Source organism: Lasioglossum baleicum, chromosome 3, assembly GCF_051020765.1.
Source record: "Lasioglossum baleicum chromosome 3, iyLasBale1, whole genome shotgun sequence".
Taxonomy (NCBI): Eukaryota; Metazoa; Arthropoda; class Insecta; order Hymenoptera; family Halictidae; genus Lasioglossum; species Lasioglossum baleicum.
The window spans coordinates 4,532,018-4,548,765 of NC_134931.1; the positions used below are offsets into that span (position 1 = coordinate 4,532,018).

The window sequence follows — 16,748 nt, forward strand, 5'->3', positions numbered from 1 at the left end:
AAATGATTAAGAAGCACCGTTGCGTGTCTATTGTCAAAAACCAGCACTTGAATTGTTAATAAACAATTTGGACAACGAGCACAAAGCTATGTTACGGTCGAAAGAATTGAAAAATGTAGGGCTTTTTATAAAAGCTGTTTATTTGTTTATTATATGTGCGTGTTGCTCGGTTTACAGTCAGCGAGGTCTTCTGTTTCTGAACATGCCTTGTCTTGAATGTTTTGGCAACAGCCACAGATTATAAACTATTACAGTTCGGCCATATATTATAAATAGACAGCGGATTTGATGCATTTACAGTTACTCGCATTAATATTCGGACGCTCTAAAAATGATGATAACAATTTTAATATTGTACTATATGATTTGAACTTTTTTTGGGAAGCTGAGCAATTAGTTTACTACAGGATGTGAAAAAAGGATTTTTCAAAAATTGCGATTGATCGGAATTGTAGAAAAAATACTAAAAGTTGCATTTTACAACTTTTTTATGTGGGCCTATATTGAAAATAAAAAAAAAAAGATTTTGTAGATCTGTATCAATTAAACATATGTATTCTGAAAATTTCGTCAAAATCGGTCGACGTTGCAATCAGCTACAAACGTTTAAAGATGGTAAAAATTGCAGATTTTCACGATTTTCTGCATATATCTCTAAGAAAATTCTTACATTTTCCAATGCCTGTCGTTTTCCCCGCATCAACCGATTTCGATGAAACTTTCACAGTGCACTTTGTGACTTTTAGTATTTTTTCTATAATTCCGATCAATTACTATTTTTGAAAAAAAAAAATTTTTCACATCCTGTAGTAAACTAATTGCTCTACTTTCCCAAAAAAGTTCAAGTCGTATAGTACAATATTAAAAACGCTATCGCCTTTTTTAGAGCGTACGAATATTAATTCGAGAAACTGTATGAAAAAAATGAGAGAGTATGTGTAATTTAAAACAGTATATTTTAAAATATTGTTCTACTGACTTAACAATATAACAATATAAACTATAACAATATCTTAATATATAAAATATAATAATATACAATACTTTTCTTCATATAACAATACACAGGGTGAATCACAAATCGTGATCAGTAGAAATTACTCAGTTATTAAGAAAATGTTTTGATTAAGAAAGCAATTTATTGCAATCTTCTTTGCATTTTTCTGCAATTTTTTTGCAATTTTTTAAACATTATGGTACGTTTACGAATTCGCCTTGAAATCTTGTAACAAATAAGCGTAAAGAAATTATAGGTATTTGCAAAAAATTGAAGGTGACCTTGAAAAATTATTGAAAAAAGAATTGACGAAAAATTTGCTATAATCACGTGAAAGTTCTTTTGAAACTATGCTTTACCCGATAAAAACATTTACGATCTAACTGCTAATAATCTCTACTCATCACGATTCGTGATTCACCCATATACAATTACTTTTAACGTATTAAGCATATTAAAAAAGAAAGTCAATTTGTATTTCCCTCCAGTTTGTTGCAATTCAGGTACAAAACTTTCATTTGGCATAAAAATTGCATAAAGATCCGCTGTCTAATTATAAACTATTAGAAAAATTAACCAAATTATACGACAACTGTTAAACACCGACGAAGACAGCGATAAACCTTATCGTGAAAATCGTTCCTATAAAATAATAGATACTTGTCCCTTAAAATGAAATGTTTAATAAGTATATAAACGGCGGAAACTGCATCAACACGATCAAGAAGACAAAGAAGGCTATCAATATAAAAAAAACAGATAACCTTCAGTGAATAATCTTTACGAGAATATCGTTTACGAAATGTATAAATATTCCTGCAATGATTTCAATGGCCGATAACGAAACAGCAGAGTTTCATGCAAATGTACATTTTTCTAGAAAAATCCCAAGGAACATGAACCGGATAGAATGTTCTTTTCCTCGCGGTATTGTTCCAAATAAATTAAACGTAAACCAGAAATGCGTTAATTTTTTATTCGACTCTGTAGTGTAGATAGGAAATCGCGAAGATTTTTATACGGCATAAACGCATAAAGATCCTCGGTTCGCTGATAATAATGCGCCGCCGCGCCGGTACGATTAACATAAAACATGATTACGCGTCGGTAATCGAGATACAGATGATAAATTCCAGTCGCACGGCTCCGGGAATAATTTACAGAGTTAACGAGGCGCGCGGGGCAGGGTCGTAAAACATTTCGGAAAAGTGTAGACCATGAAAAGTTTCGTTTGCCGATCGGAGGGTCGCCATATTAGGGCCCGGACGCGGTAGCGAACGCTAAAATGTATGCGCGAGAGGATCAAAACGTAATAAAAATCTGCCGAAAAAATGTCGACCGATAAATCAGCCGTGCCATCCCGCTCCCGTACATATGCACCGACGTCTATACGAGTTTTATACTATGTGAACACGTATGCGCGCGATATGCGCGGTTCAAGCTCGGAGGCAAATTTTCTTGTCGAACAGCGCAACGTAACGGGGGTCCTCGAGCACCTTTTGGCAATCGCAGGACCGTATCTACGGTGGATCCTTCATTTTTACAATAAATTCATTTATTCCCGTCAGCAAGAAACCCGTGCGTACTGCATAGTGAGTCATCGAATTATTATGAACACCTTCGAAATTGCTATTTATTTACAGTGGGTGTACAGGGTGTATAAAATGAATTTTATGTGATGAATCTATATAACCTATATAAATGACGAATCTACTCTGAATCGGTGGACATTCCTAAAAGAAACTAGCCGCAAAATTATTTATGCCAAAGAAAATTCTCGTTAAAGTTTTTAAAACAAAGATTTTTTTGTTTTCACATCAACACCTTCCGCTTATCTATAATAGAATAAGTTTGAAAGAAACCATATGTCGCAAACAAATAATTATCAAGATATAAGCTGTCAAAGTTTTTGCAAAATTTGATGTATGGTTATACGCAGGGACCATAACTGTTATAACTCCCCAAAAAGAAAAAAAGTCATGGAATAACAAGTATTTCATCGACTAAAATCGTATTGGTTACAAATGAGGATTATAAGTAACCGAAAATCGGACGAGGGTGTGTCAGAAGGACTTTAGATTGAGGAGTGGGAAACTATCAAGGAAATTCCTTTCGTATTGTTTTCGGTCGACAATGACGTAATTTATAATTGTATGTCTGTCTGTTCGTTGGTTGGTGGGTCTGTCGCACGTGTTGACCATCTCTCGGGGTTAAAGTTGTCGGAGCGCGGTGGTTGTAAAATATTCGGCCAGTTCCGAGCTGATCCGTGTGCGTTTTTTGTCTGCTATAACATCCTTTTCAGTTATATCGCCAGTAGTCTGGTCTTTGTGCCAGCACCAATAATATGAATGTGAAAAATTAATAAACGATTATTTTTTATTCAATCGATCAGTGATCGAATACATTGTATGATGGGAGGGGAGAGTTTCCGCGCGGAAGTCGCATTTAGATTGCAGAGCTATTTTGATCGTGATCGGAGTAACTTCATCTCGTTCGCCGTCACGACTTCGGAAAGTGAGTAACAGAAGATTCTGAAAAAGTAAGTATACTTTACATTAGTATTTTATAATGTAATATAAGAGAGGTTTTCTCTCATACTTTGCAACTTCAAATTAATGATCTGAATAGGCAGGGAGACGATAACTTGATACCAGAGTTGTGCTAATTCAATTACATTGTAAAAATTACACAATTGAATTACATTGTATGTATTTCAATTATATGTTTAGTATTTCAACTACGTCGTAAATGAATTACATAATTCAAACCTTTCAATTAATTCAATTACTAAGTATTATAATCAGATGTGTAATTGAAATACAATATAATTAAAATACAGCTCTCCAAATTATGGCCCAGAACTTTGAAGAAGTGCGATATATTTTTATGTTTTTCTTTCATATACTTGTTTGCTGTCTATACGGCGTAGTTTCTATTCCTCGTCCTCGTTCATAATCGCTGAACGCTATTTTATAATTATACTCCAATAACAATTATGAATTGCATTGTAATTGAATTACAAAGTATTTTATAATTCTACTCCAATTGCAATTGCGAATTACATTGTAATTTAATTGAATAAAGATCTGAATAATAAATTACAATATGACTGAATTAGAATATAATTCAATTACTTTGTAATTATAATTCCTGGAGTAATTCATTTGTAATTCTGCACAACTCTGCTTGATACGGGCCTAGCGACAAAATGTCCTTTTAAATTTCGTTTTCAAAACGAAGAAACTTTTTTATCGCTGCCACACACAGAAATTAATTGTATTATAGCTGTTCATAATGATAACGAAGAGTAGATTGAGAGAAGCGAACTGTGATGTGCCATCTTGCGACCAAAAAACCTGACTGATGCATGGCGGCATTCGTCATCTACTAAATGCTTGAACCGCTCGGTCTTATGGCCGCGGCAGAATAAATCATTGCGTTTTAATTGCCCTTTCTGCGGTAAATCAGTTGTTCGAGAGACCAGACGAGTTTATTTCTTCAGCTACCTGGCTAAGTGGAGACTCTTGTACGTCTATTGAAATTGTATAAACAAACGGCTCTCGCTGTGCTAATCTGTCTGCATCTGCAGCTATGTTAAATATGCACTATGGAGCCCGAATAATTTACCACACTTATGATATGAGTAATTTAATTTGAGGAGTTCTGTTTGAACTTGAATTGAATAACATTTCCTGCAATTTTAAGTTAGTCGTTTAGTTTGATCTCGATTGAAAACAACTTGGATATTGCCATCGATTTCAAGCAATTCAGAATTTCAGTCGGATACAACATGAATAGTACGCGATTCAAATTCATGTATACAATGATTCATTTGTATCTTTTATTTTTGGAGCGGTACTCTCTCTCTCTAAAGTTTGAACTTGAATGATTTCATTTTTTAATTGAACATTTTACAGCTGATTTCAAACTATTTGAAATTTCAACTTTATTAAAATTCATTCATATATACATAATTAAAATTAAAATTCACGTATAAGGTATTTGTATTTAAGATCGAACCGAAAATTCGAGGATAACATCGAATGTACCGTCGGCGATCGAAATTCGTAACCGGGCAAAAATTTAACGACGGAAAGCCGACGAAAGGTCCAGTACGGCCCTGCAAAAATCACCCACAGCGCGTTTGCGAACGCATTCCGCCACGTAGCCGGCTGCAAGGGGTACCTTCGGCAAAAGTACGACGATCTCATGCGGCCGGGTGCATCTCAAGAGGGGCCAGCCGAGCCCGGGAGAAAGAAAGGGGCAGTTTGGTTTTTTAAAAAAATTTTTCAAATAAATCTCCGACGACCAGGGGAAACGGCAGAGGATAAAAACGGTATAAAAACTGTTATTTACAGCGGCCGCGCATCAACGTTGATCGATAATTCTCGCGTGTTTCGTGCACCCAGCCTCTCGCCGAGCCGCGCCAGTCTGTAATGCTATACGCAATGATAGTACACGATCAAATGCAAAGTAGAGACGAGGTTATGCACCAAAAGTAACTAGATTTCCTTTTTTTATTCGAACCAGTAAAATCTCGAACGAGAGCTCCATTTAAATAGCACAGTCACTAGACTGCGGACCTTTACGCGAAATAAAAATATTCTGCATTGATTGTGGGAAGTAGGAGGCAAATAAAAATTGATTTCGTCCCTTGACGAACCCTTCGTTACATTAAGAACAATGTTACTTGTTATTAGGTATTTGGTACATTAAAAACAATATATTACTGTTTCATATTTCACCCAATCAATTTCTTCATAAATGCATAAAGATCCGCAGTCTCTAGTTATCGCTGTACTTTAACCCTTAGCACTCGAGTGGTGACTCATAGTCGTCACTAAACATTGCTATGCCATTATTCCAAATAGAATTTAGATTACTAAATACGTTGGTATCTAAATCAATTACTAAACATTTAAGGATAATGACATTTACGCATGATGACTGGACTACGCGTTTGAAGTAATAATTTCAAGAAGAATTCCGACAAAACTCGACTCGGTGGACTTTTATTCGCGATAAAATCGCGAGATCTCGCAGTCGGACGGTAATGGCGGAAGAATGGCGTGCGAACAATGACCGAGGCGAGTCGGTGCCCGCTCGGTGCGCATGGCAGGAAGCGACTTTTAATATTTCAGATAAATCTCCTGACTGCGAAAAAGAGAATAAAAGGAGCCTCGGGCCCCAAAATCGGGCCCCTCGGATAAAAACAGTAATTTATGATGCAATGCTTGCCGGCGATCGATAATTCTCGCGTTGCAAATACACGAGGCCTACGAGCAGCTTCCTTCTACTACAGACATATACTCTCCCTGTTACTCTCTCTCTCTCTCTGTGTCGCTCTCTTTCTCTCTCTCTCTCTCTCTCTCTCTCTCTCTCTATCCGACGAGTCTCCCCGCTACCATTTACCCTCCTCTTTTATAGTTAATGATAATAATAATAATGACGAGAACAAGAGGAGCCGCCGCGGGGGGCGAGGGGAAAGGGGGACGAAAAGAACGGGGCGGAGACGTACCGAGAAGTCGTTCGAAAGGGTGCAGTGTGCAGCCACCGCAAAAAGAATTCATTATGACGCGCGGTATATCTATCAGGGACTTTATCTCGGAACACGTTTAACGGCAAGAGTATCGGCGATCGAACATTTATTTACCACGCGCAGTGGGGCAAAGCGCGATGAATTTTCTGTAAAAACCAAAGAACTTTCGATAGAAATGAGATAAAGCGATTTTTATTTAACGCTGAACCTACCATCACCGGTTTCACATTTTTTATTTTACGATTATTCGTATAATAAAAATAATTTCATAAGAAATGATTGTATAGATATCTTTAGTGGAGCAAATATTACAATAGAAGCTGCACAAAGTCTAAATAAAATCAATCTTGTCATTTTTATAAGGGAACATGTACCACTTGCTTTCAAGGCTCGGTAGATTGAGTGTTAAATTAAAGCTGTAATATTGCAGAATATGGAAAAAATAGAGAGATTACAATCATTTCAACGAAAAAGTTGAGATTTCATTAGTTTTTTCAAATCAGCATGTCCAGAAAAAAGTCTAACCGAGAGAGAGAGAGAGAGAAACGTGGTATTGGATAAATCACAAATTTCTTGTAACCTACCATATTCCTACCATAATCTCTGTATTTTCTCCATATTCTGCAATGCCTCAGCTTTAATTAAAGGTTAAACAAGTGTTCCCACGTGCCATGTAAATGTGACATCATTGACGAACGTGAACGGGAATTATTAAAATGGACAAACTAGCCTAGCTTACAGACATAGAATCTCTCGCAAATGGTCAATCTACAAGCATTGAGACATACATACAGGGTGTCTCAAAATTCCTTGAACATCCGGAAATGGGAGGTTCCTGAGATTATTTCAAGCGACATTTTCCTGTGCAAAAATGGCGTCCGCGGCTTCGTTAAGGAGTTATTAACGAAAAAAACGAACCAATCAGAACGCGATCTAGACGCGTGTTGACACAGTCGGTCCGGCGCGCGAACTGTCAATTGGCCGATTGTGCCAACACGCGTCTAGATCGCGTTCTGATTGGTCCGTGTATTTCGTTCTTAACTCCTTCACAAAACCGCGGACGCCAATTTTGCAAAGGAAAATGTCGCTTCAAATGATTTCAGGGACTTCCTATTTCCGGATGTTGAAGGAATGTTGAAACACCCTGTATATTATTGAATAAGCGAATGTGGCGGGCCTCGTTTGTACGGGATGTATGATTTATCGATCCCTTCCGATCCGTTCTCAATGAGCATTCGATATCCCAAACGACTTTTTGGCCACTATCCAAACGGACTGCAAGATCCCCGTGATTTGTGTGGCCGATCCTTGATGGTAATACAGAATTTACGATTGATTTCTTTACTGTTGGCTGGCCAAACGTCCACGTAAGAAATGGTGGATCACCGACGCGACGCGACGTGCCGATCGATGTCGAAAAGAGCTATTTGTTACAGAGTTAATTATTCCCTGTATGTTCGAAGAACAAAACCAAAGAAAGAATGACGAATTCGTGGAAGCGAACTCGCCATGAAAAGTTGAAGAAAACGAGTCCGAAATTCTGATTTTCCTTGGAAAAACGTTCGCGTTTATTATGGCGGGGAGTCGGACTCAACGTCTCAAGGCAAGGGGTTAATTATTCTCCGAGCGTTTATTATTCTCGACAACGTGCGACTCATTAACTCTCGTACGAATGGTAATTATCTCTGAGAAAGGCAGAACTCTCGAATAAACAGATAGTGGAAACACACATAAATGCCAATCTCCGGAGAATAAAGCTAGGTTCAAGCTTTATTATCGAACCGCGGTATTCGAGGCTTTAATTGGCAAGAAGGGGAGGTGGGATATGGGGGATGGAGAGAAGAAAGGCGCCGAAAGACAAAGGCTAGCACCTATAAACAGACGTGAATTGCGAGAGTGAGCCGATCGTCGGGATTTCGAGGGGTCAAGTGATAGAAGATCGGGTTTAGCGAGAATGGTGGACGGCGAGGGGGACACGGGGTAGCTAAATAGCTACGAAATGCCGGGGACCACGGCCCCTCAGTCCGAGGGAACAAAAGTGGTCTGGCATTATGACGGGAAAAACGGCAGAATGCCACCTGGAATCCGAGCGGCGCGTTCCGACGTACTGGAAGTCGGCGCGCGCTTAGAACTTAGTAAATAAACGAGGAACACGCTGTATATAATTGGAAAGGAAGAGGGAAAGGACACGTTCAACGAGACCCGGGGTAAGAACGCGGCAGATGAATGCGCGGATACCGCGGACAGGGGACGCAGAAAAACGGCGGGGCGCGCGAAACACCGGGAAAAATGGCAGGGACACGCAAAAAACATCTCAGAACGGGACGGGAGTGGTGGTAATTACCGGGGACGTTTCGGAAATGATGTACCGACGGTCGCGATGCTTGGGATCGCGTGGGTGTCGGCTCGGTCTGAAAGTACCTGAAAAATTGTTCATAACAAAAAATCCGTATGTGTTGTGCTTCTCTAGCTTTTGGACTTACAGATTTCAAAATTTTTGGTTCTTCGTTCTGAAATTGCCCGAAATTGTGGGAGTACTGTTCCGACTGTAGAATGTTCTTTTTTTGATAGATTTTTTTGTAAATAGATTTTTCGTTCCTGTAAAAAACCTCTGAAAAATAGACTTGCTTCTCGTGCTCTAGAATGGCTTGGCCTCCGAATGGCTGGCTAAACAGACGAAAGATGTTGCAAGTTTCTACTTTTAGTATTTTCTGTACAATTCCGACTGATTGCATTTTTTGAAAAAATTTCTTTTCATATCATGTAGTAAAGGAATTGTTCTAGCATTCTAGCTTCTCAAGAAAGTTCAAATCGTATATGGTCCAATATTAATAGAAGTCACCGTATAAGTTCTTTGACTAATTATCGCGTGTCCCGAGGATTTTGTATAAAAAGAATACACGATTACCTAATATTTCCAAGGGACACGGAGAGGTTGGGAGGACGGCGAAAACTGCAAGAGGGAAGAGAGATGAGGCTCGGCTAGTTGGCAAAGAAGACTAACGGTTGAGGGAGGCAGAAGTGAAGTAGGGGGAGGGATTGGCAGAAAGAAACGGAGAAGGAAGAAGAAATTGAAACTGACACTTACCGAAGCAGGCGGTTGGACGCTCCGGTCCCCGTACCGGTGGCCACATAACGATGGTTATATGTCGGATATGATTATACGGGCAATGAAATACCACGGGAGCCGGGGAGAAAAGCTTTTTGCCCGACTTCTGAGGATCCAGCGGAGCGTTGCGCGGCTGCCCGCGACTCCCCTCGATCCTCGATCAACGATCCCTCTCGCCGGTTCGCCGATCCGGCACGACGATCATCCTCCGTTCCACCTCCCTGCAACGATTCAACGAAGTAATTAGAGGGGTCGGGATGTATTGCGCTCGTTATCGTGAATCCTTTTAGGAGCTGCCCGATAATTAATTCCTAACGACGACAGGCGCTCGCGCCATCCACGACGATATCGATCAAAGGGAACCAACCGTGCGTCCGCCCCTCCCTCCCTTGCTCGATCCATTGTGCACGGCATGATCTAGACCAAGGGTGGCCAACCTGTAGCGCATTCGATGATTACAAGTGGCGCACTGGATTCTTACGCCTATACGTATTCTTTCGAAGTAGTCGCCATAACTGAGCCATCTTCATATTTTCGACACTCGAGGGCTCTCAGTTCATACCGGGAGTTTCATAATTATGGTACAAATTCGGTCAAGTGGACTCTATGGCAGGAAATAAGATGAAAATCAAGACTAACAAAATTGCGTGGGCGGCTTCGTTGTTCTCGAGAAAATTTAATAGAATAGAATAGAAATGCTTTATTTTTAGCCTTCCGGCCATAAAAAGGAACTTGGTTTACAACTCTAACTAAACTCTCTCATCATTCCACACATCCCTGGACCCACTCATACATTTTGCTTTGAGCTATCTTTCTGTTATCTTTCTCTCTACTCTTTTCTTCCCTTTTTTCCCCTAACTTCCTCAGCCATTCTATCGCTTTCTTTGGCCCCCTCTCACTCACTATTTCCTCTATGCACAAGCCCCTTTCAAGTTCCCTACATTCCTATACCATATGTTCAAGATTTCCGAAGCTATTCCCGCATAACTGAGAAAATTGAATAATAAGGTGGTAGAAGGTAGAGTAAGTAAGAAGGTAGAAAAAGTGCTCAAGTTGTATGGCGCATCTGATCTACTATGTGAAAAAAATTTACGGATGGTACGTAAAAGGTTGGCCACCGCTGATCTAGACTCCTTCTGCGAAACCGTGTCGATATTGCGAAAATTAGACAAGAATGTCCTGTGCACTGTAATATCTAGAAAATGAACAGCCTGTCCTTCCGGAAGGTGTTAATATTAATGAATACATTTTTCTCAAAATTCACGGTCGGAAAGATTATAATTGGTTATCGCGTATCTGCATGGTTTTCTATCATCAATGAACAGGTTAACGAGGAAGAATGTATTTCACGGTACACGATCGTTTTCGAATAATAATTGTCCTGATTTCTCCAGGAAAAAGTTGAAAAGTGGACAGGGACCCGCTGAAGAAATAAAATCGTAGTATACGTGTAATAAACAATAAACGAACGGCAAATTAGCGCGTCAACGATGCTGCGATAATATGATGATTTGTACGATGCCATGCTCGAAACTATTATGGCGAACTGAAGTAGCAATGCAAATTGAGGTACAGGCTTCGCTTAAACAGCCAATGACGTCTTAATCGACTTTATCAGGCAACATAATCGGCTGACATTCGCGACGAAAGTTCACTCTGTATGGACTGGACGATTAAAATTCCAAGGATATGTAGCAATTTGTAATTTACTAGGGACTACTAATTAACTGGAAATGGTGCAATTATGAACGGCTTTATCGTGTGGTTAGACTTCGTTAACGCGAGCGTATACTTTTTCCAGAACAGGTTCGGCTCCGATGTTAATCATGTGCGAATCACTTCAACATAGTATTATGCCGGGCTAGCGAGAACAATTTTATATTTACACTAAAATCACTTTTCGTTGATAAAACCTGTATTTGTGCTCATAATTATGAAAGTGGTCTAAGTGATTGTAGTTCTTGTTTCGAGATACTTCCAGGAAAAGGATGCTAACACTAAATAACAAGCAATATCTAACGGTTCATTTTTCACAATATCCTAAAAATTACATTGAATTAATTTAGTTTAAAATAGTGTTATGTGAAATAATTGATAAACTCATTTCTTATTATAATTATGAGGGCACGTTCAACCCTTCGCACTCGAGTGGTGACTGAGAGAGGCGTCGCTAATAACTCTTACAACATTACTCAAAATATTTGTTGCATTATTAAAGTATTCAATAAATTACTGAACGTATTAATATTTCAATAAACTACCGAAAGTATTGTACGAGGTATTATATCAGTTTTATATCGATCAAATCAAGTGCAAAGGGTTAAGAGCGAAAGGGAAGTGTGTCTCTCAGCTGGAATTCTTTACCAATTACTAAATGTTCGATTTCTTGTTACTTCCTCGTGAAATAACAATGTCGAAGTACACCATTTTTATTCAAGGTGGGAAATCGTGAAATCATATGTATAAATACTTTCTACGCTTAATTTTTCTTAATATAATGGCTCGTCGTACCGCGATCTGATCACACTCTAGATCGTGATATTGCGTGATCACACGAGTCTCTTTATTCAAAGCCGAAAGCACGAGTGACTGATTAATCCATATTTTCGTTACGGTTTTATTCTTGCCAGTGTGTTATACGCGCTACAAATTTAGTGTTACGAAATCGAAGGTTAAAAGTTGCCAGGCGAAAGCCTCATTAGAGAAAATAATGTTAGTGGGTAACCATTCTTGCATACGGGATCATGCAAATCAGCTAACTTTCTGCCACAATGAATTATCAACAGAACAAGACGCGAATGAGTCACGATAAATACATGCAGTACATACAAAATACAAAATGACAAAATACATCGTTCGTACAGCACAGAAAACTCTACCGGAAATAAATGAAAACATCGCAATTACAAAAATCATTGACATGATAAACTACAGTCGGCTCCCGTATAACGCGATCACAAAATTGTTTAAAGGTACTGTATACATATATGTATCTCTTGTATCAGTAAGTGTACAGTCTTTTTAAACAGTTTTTGCATATGTAAATTTACTGTCACATGAAAAGTATACACTTGTAAATATGCAGTCGTTTCAAACAATTTTTTGATCGCGTTATACACGAGTTTACTGTACTTCTTTTCTATCTTTGTACTATTAAACAAGTTGTTTCGATTTTATGTGATTTTGGTGGGTATTGGTGTACCACCCTGTTCAATTTCTGCACTCAACAAACTGGAGTGAAATAGATATTTACTTTCTTTCTGAATGTGTTTGATTAATTGGAAATAATATAACAATATTTTTTTAAATTCTTCTAATGTTTTTACTGTTTTATATTACACCTACTCATCGTTGTTATAAATGCATAAAATCCCGCTGTCTACATATTATTATACATATACATATGTACATTAATAGACTGAAAAAAATGTCTGTCGATCGAGCAAACATTAAAGAACAAATACAAGTGCAAATATAAAACCGATAAAGAGCGCGGAGGATAAACGTAAAATAAAAAACGTACCGTCATTCGATCCTTGGGTACAAGGAATCGTTGAGTCACCGGCATCGCTCGTTCGTCGCCCGACGGGCAGCAAGGTTTATGCAAATAAAACGAACAATAAAAAAGGAAGGTTCACAGTCTTGCCAATAGCGATCTTAATCGGGAGACGCGCCTGTGTGTATGCGTGTATACGTAAACGTTCTAAATCTAACACGCGCGCTCATGGAACGCGTGTACAACGTTTCGCGGTCGCGTTCTTTTCTGTGGGAAAGCCGGGTTGCGAATCGAGTCTTATCCGCCGGGTTCTCAAGCGACAGCTTTGTTTTTCTCGCAATGGTCGACTCTACTGTTCAACTTGTTACGCGAGACTAGATTGGATTATCCTCGAACCATGCAAACGCTACGAACTCGGAGCTAGGGTTGTCAACCGTCCCGGAAATGGATTGGTAATTAAAAAATTCTCGATACTAATACGGGACAAGGAAAATGATCGGATAAACATTGAACCGGTTGCGGCTCCTCGTAAATCCGACGAACAATAACACGACAGCCGCCGATAAATCGCAATAATAAACCGTTTCAATGGCGTCGAAATTACCATTTCGCCCAAAAGTCATCGTTCCCCAGAACAATTTACGCTGATTGCATGCGCAACGCCACCCGATCCTTCGGAGCGAGGAACGGCGCATCGCTGATCACTTTTTTAAATGTCAATTAACCATACGGGCGTAACTACAATGTTGCGGCTGGCGAGTTTAGCGAGCTTGTAATTAATTGAACGGGGAGTCCCGTGGGCCTATTAAATTGTAATTGACGGCGGGGCAATGTGGGCCATGCCCCGAGCGGCGATACCTTTATTTATAAACATAGGTTATTACCGTGTAATAATTATCATTATTATCGTACACACGGGTTAAGAAGTAAATAAGAAGTAAAAAGAAGTGAAATAAGAAGTAGATAAGTTTTATACAAAACAGTTCGAAGGTTTGATTAAAATTTCCAGCGGTGTCACAAAGTCTTTTTCACCACGCTTATATTAGCTTGCCGAGTTGTTGTTGTATGCGTCAAATCTTGTAATCGAATTTTAAACCATTTCCCGATGAGCTAGAGACTTGAAACTTTAAACATAGCTCAGAACTGGATGACAATGCAATATTAAAAAACGAATTTTAAAAAAACTGTGCGTCTTGGAGAAAAAATTTTTTTTATATTAACCGTCACACCTCGCCGCGCGACTCTCGTAGAAAATAGAAAAATATATTATATTAAAAAAAACTTTTTAAAAACCACGCTTATATTAAAATGCACTAAAAAGAAGAAATAATTTTTTTAGACATTGGTGACTATAAATAAAAGCGTGGAGCGCCCACGAAGATTACGTCAATGTAGTTTAGCGCTCCACGCTTTTATTTACGGTCACCAATGTCTAAAAAAATTATTTCTCCTTTTTAGTCCATTTTAATATAAGCGTGGATTTAAAATGTTTTTTTATATATATATTTTTTTGCTGTCTGACTTCTGATCACTAGACAGCGGATTTTATGCAATTATGACAAAAATAGATAACAAATAACAAATGGCAAAAAGAATACAAATTCCTATTTCGCTCCAGCTTGTTGCAATTCACGTAGAAAATTTTTATTTTACATAAAGATCCGCTGTCTACATCTTGTGAGCATTATAAACCGTACACTGTTCAGGGTGTATAAAAAGTAATGGTCATCCGTTCCAGGGGTGAATCTACACCTCTAGATCGGTGTATATAAAGGAAATTGTTAAAGCTTTTTTTTATATCAACACCTTCTATTCGTTCAGAAAAGAAGAAGTTTGGAAGGAGCCATATGTGTGCAAACAAATAAACAATTTTGCGGCAAGTTTCTCTTACAAATGTCCACAGATCCAGACCATTACATTTTATACAGCCTGTACACGTGGATCAGGAAAATTGATGAAAGGGCGACGCGATTACGAGAACGAGGTAGGCAGCGACACTGGCTGAAATGACTTCTGTGCGAAGAAATTCGTCAGTGGATGAGGGAGGAGGGGCAGAGGCGCGTAATTTATCAGAGACCCGTTACAGAAAACCGTTTATCCGCGAGAGAAGATGGTGGCCGCAGCTTGACGAATATGATTCACGTTAATTACCCGCAGATCCCGGCCGCCAGGTAGGAATCAGGTCGTCAAGAACGCGTCCACGTTCCAGTGTGTCCATCATGGGAAATTTCGCGGCTGCAGATTTTCCCGTACCGTTACAGAAAATAACAATGGACATGGCGATCCGTTTCCATTAAGGGTCGAATAATAAGTAGCATTAATGCAAACGGCGGGATTACCGGAGCAACGGGTTTGGCGGATAATGATTAGAGCGGTTCCGCGAGCTTTTAACGAGTACCAACGAGCATAGTAACCTACAACTTTGATCACACGCCGATACAATGAAGACGATCCTGTATCTCGCAGTCCCCTCGGTCGGTACAGTTAACTTCTTGCATTTCATTAACGAAACGCGCCGCCGAGCCTCTTGCGCGCACCGTGTATAGTCCGAGCTAATTTAGCGAATTGGACGAGAGCTTTCGAGAAAATGGAAAATCTTGAGAACCGCGGAACTTGATCGAATCATCCGATCCGGAAACCGGTAGTTCTTTGCTCTTGTGAGAAATTGTAAAATTAATTGCCGATTCACTGTACATATTTTTCTGTTCATCCACAAAGCATAGAATTATAGTCAATCAATTGTGTAACCTCTGAGTACCATTGGTTTCTTGCTATTCCCAGTTGTGCACATTTTTAATGAGTCGTAAAGTCGTAATTATAATATTCTTGGAATGAAACCGTGTGTGCTTGAATTCGTGTTACAACAAAATAGACTTTGCAACTGTTAGAACGGTCTCTGTCCATGTTTTGCAAAAACATTATTTTTCATTTTCAAGTTCTGTGAAATGTCAACTTGCGTAAATATTTAATGTATACATCTATTTTCTTTATTATAATTGACATTTATACATATTTGCCACGTTCAGCTCTCGTTTCTTTGAAATGCACGTCATATCCACCTGTATAAATATTTCATGTATACATATATGTATTTTCTTTATAATTAGACTGCGGATCTTTATGCAAAATAAAAAATGTTTGCATTGATTACAGGACACAGGAGCCAAACAAAAATTGTATTTTTGTTTTAATTATTCTATGCAGCTGAAACTAATATATTGATGTGTCCTTAAATGTTTTTAACACATGTCCACTGCTCTAAATTACATGTATGTACTCATTTTTGTCATAAATGCATAAAATCCGCAGTCTATTTATAATATAGTTTCTTTGTATAATTGATGTTTATACATATTTGCAAAGAATTGAGAAGTTTTTTCGTGGTTTTTCCGTTTGGTCGCTTGCGGTTCTCGTTTCTTTGGAATCGATGTGGGAAAATGTACCGGGCAACACACACTCCTATACCAAAATCATAATTGTAGCGACGTAAACAATGGTTGCATAAGCGGCGTGCAGGTGTATTTGCGCGATCCCCTATTGGAATTTCTGATCCAGGAACGTAACGGATCGAACTCTCTCAGGATCGGGCTTGTGCAAGTCGCGCGCC

The 16,748-nt window shown here is 38.8% G+C and overlaps 1 long non-coding RNA gene across 1 annotated transcript; it reads right to left on the minus strand.

Annotated features, from left to right (window-relative positions):
* Positions 1-1,201: 1,201 nt before the first annotated feature.
* LOC143207066 (uncharacterized) lies at positions 1,202-14,275 on the minus strand. The gene is made up of 3 exons (XR_013008601.1): positions 13,169-14,275; positions 9,625-9,866; positions 1,202-3,528 (listed from the first exon to the last, which is right to left on the minus strand). It is a non-coding gene; the product is annotated as an uncharacterized LOC143207066 (long non-coding RNA).
* Positions 14,276-16,748: the final 2,473 nt, after the last annotated feature.